Below are 6,270 nucleotides of genomic sequence, written 5' to 3'. Positions count from 1 at the left end.
CATGAGAGTTTGAAATCTGACCGTTGCGACATGTGTCAGTTCCTTAGTGACCCAGGGTCATTTCGGACAAATCAGGTCGAGTTGCCAAGTGGCTATAAATAGCCCACCCCCTACAACCATAAACGGTTGGCTGCTCAGATTTCAGTGCACGGCTTTTGTCGTTTGAGAGCAACCCACCTCGAAGCCTTTGAGAGAAAATTCCTAGCGAGGAGAAAAGCCCTAACCACCCAGAGCCAGAGAACATTGGGCATCACTTAAGTCTTCTTGTCTGTGTGATCTGAAGACTTATTACACTTGAGGACTGTGAATCCTCCAGACGGTTAGGCGTCACGTTCAGAGCATCCAAGAGACATTATGGATTGCCAGTGAACGAAGTCTGTGAAGGTTTGGGAATCTACCTTGAAGACTTACCAGAGTGATTGGGCGAGGACTATGTGACCTTAGCTCAAGGAGAATACGGTGAGGACTTGGTGTCCTGAGCTGCGTGTTCAGGACTGGGTGTCCGGGACTGTGTGTCCTAAGGTTTAAATACCTAGCCGCTCCAACCAGACGTACAGTTGTCACAGCAACTGGAACTGGTCCAACACATCATTGTCTTCAACGAGTCACTGGTTTCATCTTCACTTCCTTTTTCTTACTGTTATTCATTGTGAAGCCATTGCTTGCTTGCTCTATCTTTTGTCTTCACAACGTGAATGTATGATCTGTTTGGCTTCATAACTTCTTCCCACCTGATCCTTATTACACTGCAGCTGTTTGTCATTGCGCTTTCACTTTATTGAATACTTGACCATGGCTGGCCTAGTGTAATCTAACTTCCGCTGCATAGTAATAGGCATAATCTTCTCTGTTTGTCTTCATAACTCCCACGTTTTGAAGACTTTCATAAAAATCGCCTATGCACCCCCCCTCTAGTCGATATGACGCACTTTCAATCGTGTAGCATAATCCTACTCGATGATCCTCTCATCGTCGCCCTGTTAGAGAGAGACCACCAGGTTGTATCTGGCACTTGGAAGGGTGTGTCTTATTAAGTATCCGTTCTAGTTGTCATAAGATCAAGGTACAACTCCAGGTTGTCCTATTACCGAAGATCACGGCTATTCGAATAGATTAACTTCCCTGCAGGGGTGCACCACATTTCCCAACATGCTCGATCCCCTTTGTCCAGACACAGTTTTCTGGGTCATGCCCAGCCTCGGAAGATCAACACGTCGCAGCCCTACCTAGGCACAACAGAGAGGTCAGCACGCCAGTCTAAATCCTATGGCGCAGGGGTCTGGGCCCATCGCCCATTGCACACCTGCACGTTGCGAGGGCGGCCGGAAGCAGACCTAGCCTAGCAGGCGTTCCAGTCCAATCCGGTGTGCACCGCTCAGTCGCTGACGTCACGAAGGCTTCGGCTGATACCACGACGTCGAGTGCCCATAACTGTCGTCGTGTAGATGGTTAGTGCGTATAGGCCAGTGGCCAGACTCAGATCAAATACGAAGATCTCATTAAATGTGTTATCTTGAAATAACCGCGAACGCCAACCAGGGCTAGGCCCACCTCTCTCCTAGGTGGTCTCAACCTGCCCTGTCGCTCCGCCTCAAAGTAACAGTCGGGGGGCCGTCGGGAACCCAGGCCCACCTCTACCGGGATGGAGCCACCTGCCCCTTCAGCCCCCAACTCGGAGCAATATCATAAGTAATGTAAAAGTATAAAGTATATCGCATATGCCTGTGATCACCTCCCGAAGTGATCACGACCCAGTAGTATAGCATGGCGAACGGACAAGAGTGTAGGGCCACTGTTGAAACACTAGCATCATATACTAAGCATTAGGATAGTAGGTAAAGGTAACAAGAGTAGTAGCAAGGACAGGCTATGCATCAGAATGGGATTAACAGAAAGCAGTGACAAGCTACACTACTCTAATGCAAGCAGTAGGGAGAAGAGTAGGCGATATCCGGTAATCAGGGGGGCTTGCTTGGTTGCTCTGGCAAGAGAGAGGGGTCGTCAACACCGTAGTCGTACTGGGTAGCAGCGGCGTCGGTCTCGGTGGCTAGCGAGAGAAGAGGGGGAAGAAACAATAAATATAATGCAAACAAATGCATGACGATGCATGACTTGACAAAGCATGATGCTAGGTGTGCCCTAACATGGTACGAGGTGGTACCGGTGAAGGGGGAAAACATCCGGGAAAGTATTCCCGGTGTTTCACGTTTTCGGACAGATGAACCAGAGAGGGAAAATTGCGTTTTTGCTATACTAGGGATGCGTGGCGGACGAACGGGCTGCGTTTCCGGATTCGTCTCGTCGTTCTGAGTAACTTTCATGTAAAAAGTATTTTCATTCGAGTTACGAATTATTTTATATGAATTTCTAAAGTTTATTATATTTTCTAGAATTTATTCATATTTCGGAATTAAACAGTAAAATACTTTTGTCACCTAATGCTATTGTAGCCACGGTGTTGGGTCTGGGTTGACCCAGTCAACAATTGACTGGTCAACAAATGAATAGTGTAGGGGCCACATGTCATTGAGTTAGGCATTCTTCCTAAAATTGCTTTTTCTTTAAACTAACAGTGGGTCCACATGTCATCTACTATTAGACTAACTTACCACTAATTTTAATCCTAAGCTATACTAGTTAAACAAGGGCCGGCCACACACGGCTGTTGCATCGCCGGCCACACACCACACACATACAGCCCCCACACAGAGTGCTAGAGGTTGAAACTGTTTTCTGTTAACAAAAGATAGAATTTTGTGATTTTCATAGTATTTAATACATGCATTAAATGGATTTGGTCCAGTGGGATAATTTGAAGTTTGTCAAGCATACTACCTACCCATATTCTTGTCGGACCTGTTAACAATTATTTAATCACTGTTTAGGGGCTGTACAAAGGGCTAATCAGTGCAATATTCATAAAGCTAGCCATAGCTACAGTACTCATCAGTATTAGTACAAGCGGTAGCTGTGGTGGAGCAAGCAGCAGCAGTAAGTTCAGCAAAGTAGCAGCAATCAGCGGCATGGTGCGGAAACGGCCAGGCAACGCCGCGCATGGCCGGATCCGGCCCGGGCCGTGTTGCCGGAGCTAACAGGAGGTGGAGGCGGCGGCAAGGCCGAGCGCGGGCGGGAGGCTGCGGAGGCGCACGCGTCCGGTGGTCAGGAGCAAGCGGCCCCGCAGGGGAGGGCTGCCACGGGTGCAAGGCTGGAGCGGCATGGTCAGGCGAGGCGCAGGACGACCGCAGCACGAGCAGTGGCACGTGGGTAAGCGCGGCCACGGCTCCGGCGGCTGCAGCGGGGCAGCCGGGTTGGGCGCGGGCGTCGAGCAGGGACGCCGCGGTGAGGGAAGGCGTCCGAGCAGCAGTAGGGGAAAGGCGAGGTCATGCGATGGCACGGGTGAGGTGGCTGCAAACGGGCGTGCCCTGGGTGTGGCGCGCGTGGTCGGCCGCGGCCAGAGGTCCAGGACAGGCGTGGTAGGACGTGTGCGACACAGGCATGAGGTACGGCCATGGAAGCCCTGCCGGATGTGGGTGGCTATGGCGATGGAACCAAGCGAAGGAAAGGGGGGAGGGGTGGCAGCTTACAGCGGGTGCAGTGAAGGGCTTGATGGAGACGGGGACGTTGCGGTGGCTGGGGATCGACCGGCGATGCGCGCTGACCGCGGGGAGGAAGAAGATGCGTGCCGACGGGGAACAACTCCAAGGCTTTGCTCCGATGGCGTGGGTGATGAAGACGAAGGTGCGAGACGTCCGGGACGCGATGGTGCAGCACGGGGTGGCCGGTGGCTACGCGGACGGCGACGCCATGGCTACGGGTGGTTCGGGTTTGTCCAGATCGATAAGAGGGGCAAGAGAAGGGGGATCTGGCGTGCTAGGGTTTGCAGGGGGTCGAGATGACCTTGTAGGACACCGGTGCGTCGCTCGATGGCCGGCACGTGGCCGATCCGCCCATTGACGCCGCGAGCGCGTCCAGTGTGTCTCCTGTGAATAGGAGGTAGTAGGAAACCTCCTGGTGGGCTAGGCTAGGTACTAGCCCTTTGGGCTTTAAGTGTACAATAGTTAGGTTTTCCCCCATTTGATTTTTTGCTTCTATTTATTCTCTGATTTCTTTTATTCACCACAGTTTTGCACTTCTTTTAAATACCAATTGAATTTTATTCATCATGAAACTTGTCACTTAAATAACTCACAATATTTTGGAATGACATACAAAGGTTGAGGTCAATTGGAATTGTATAAATATTTGCTTATTTTGAAAAAGTTATTTTATTTGCTCTCGGACCACTTTATAATTCCTAGGGGTTAATTGGTGGGTCAAATAAGGTTGGGTTCAACATGACAAATGATCAGGGGAATTATTGAATAATGCTAACATTTTAGTTTTAAAGTTTGAAAACTTTTACCGTTTAACTTTATTTTAAATTTGAATTTGAATCGTTTTTTAACCATCGCGAGATCGACAACAGTAATCCTGGTGATGTGGCATCATTAACAGGGAATTACTGTAGCTTAATTATCCGGGTGTTACAGGAACAGAGTGGATACTAGGGATCAAACCCTAACAAAACTAACTCGATTACAAGATAAATCTCATCCAACCCATCACCGTCCAGCAAACTTACGATGGAATTACTCACGCATGGTGGTGAGCATCATGAAATTGGTGATGGAGGAAGGTTGATTATGAGGACGGCGATGGATTCCACTCTTTGGAGCTCCGAACAGACTCCAGACCAGCCCTCCCGAGAGACATTACGGCTTGGCGGCGGCTCCGTATCGTAAAACGCGATGAATCCTTCTCCCTGATTTTTTTCTCCCCGAACACGAATATATGGAGTTGGAGTTGAGATTGGTGGAGCATCATGGGGCCCACGAGGCAGGGGCGTGCCTAGGAGGGGTAGGCGCGCCCCCCACCCTCGTGGATAGGGTGTGGGCCCCCTGATGTGGATTCTTCTTCAAGTATTTTTTATATATTCCAAAAATAATCTCCGTTGATTTTCAGGTCATTGTGAGAACTTCTATTTCTACACAAAAATAACACCATGGCAATTCTGCTGAAAACAGCGTCAGTCTGGGTTAGTTCCATTCAAATCATGCAAGCTAGAGTCCAAAACAACGGCAAAATGTTTGGCAAAGTAGATACGACGGAGACGTATCATTGGGCCGGTCCACCATCATCAACCACGAGGGGCTGGACAAGGTCTTTGTCGCCTTCCAGATCCCCCTTCATCTTCATGCCCATCTTGCCGGCCTGCTGTGGCCATTCTCCGATTTCTTCAATGACATGATCACGCACTATCAAATTCACGCGTTGCATCTGGATCTTGGGTCCGTCATTCTTGTCTCTGCCTTCGCGCTCTTGTGCGAGGCCTTCGTGGGCATTGCCCCGTCCATGGCCTTGCTCCGCCACTTCTTCTCCCTCCAGTTGGTCGATGGCGAGCAGCGCTCGGTGTGCGTGTCCCTCCCGGCGGTGGTGGCGACTGAAGGCTCCAGCATCGACACATCGCTTTGCCCAAACGTAGGGCGAGTCCAGAATAAGTGGGTGTACGTAGACGCCACCGTGTAAAACCCCCTACTCCTGATCATGTCCATCCCCGCAGAGCTGAGCTCCGGATGGGGGCATGTGGAGCTGGTCGACCCATGGCTCGCCCGAGTCATGACCAGATTGGCCAACCTGAGGAAGGCGGGGGTGACGATGGCGATGGTGTTGAGGCAGTTCGTCCGGTGGTGCATTGCTCTGCTCCAGTGCAATTCCCTTCCAATGTGGGCTTTCACCAGCCCCGCGGATGACATAGGTTTCAAGAGCCTCCCCTTCCTTCCAACATGCTACGCGGAGTTCTCCGCCTTCTGACCGGCGAGCAACCCGCTAGACTCCCCTCGGATGGGATCCCCCTTTATGATCATCCAAACAGGAGAGCCTTAGCCAAGAAGATGTCGCGCTTCCACAAGTGGGGGTGCTCCCCAAGGGCCACGAGGGGCTTCGTGACAACCCCCTCTTGGTGACCCCAGGGCGTGAATGCCCTGAGGTGCGAGCTCCTCAGGCAGCCACAGGGGAGCGCACCCCACCATGCGCTACCCAGGCATCCACCTTCAACCCCCCGGTTGGCGGGGGAGACGCCCCTCTTGTAGGTGCTGCTGCTATCCTTGTCGTGGAGGGCCACATGCCGAGCCCCGGCGCGTCCCCTCCAGGCCCTGGGTTAGCCCAGAAGAGATAGGGGCTCGGGAGCCGCCCCAGTTCTGACCCAAGGACCCTCAAGAAGAGGAAGTGGAT

This window comes from Triticum urartu, chromosome 4, assembly GCF_003073215.2.
Source record: "Triticum urartu cultivar G1812 chromosome 4, Tu2.1, whole genome shotgun sequence".
NCBI classification, from domain to species: Eukaryota; Viridiplantae; Streptophyta; class Magnoliopsida; order Poales; family Poaceae; genus Triticum; species Triticum urartu.
This window is presented reverse-complemented; position numbering follows the sequence as displayed.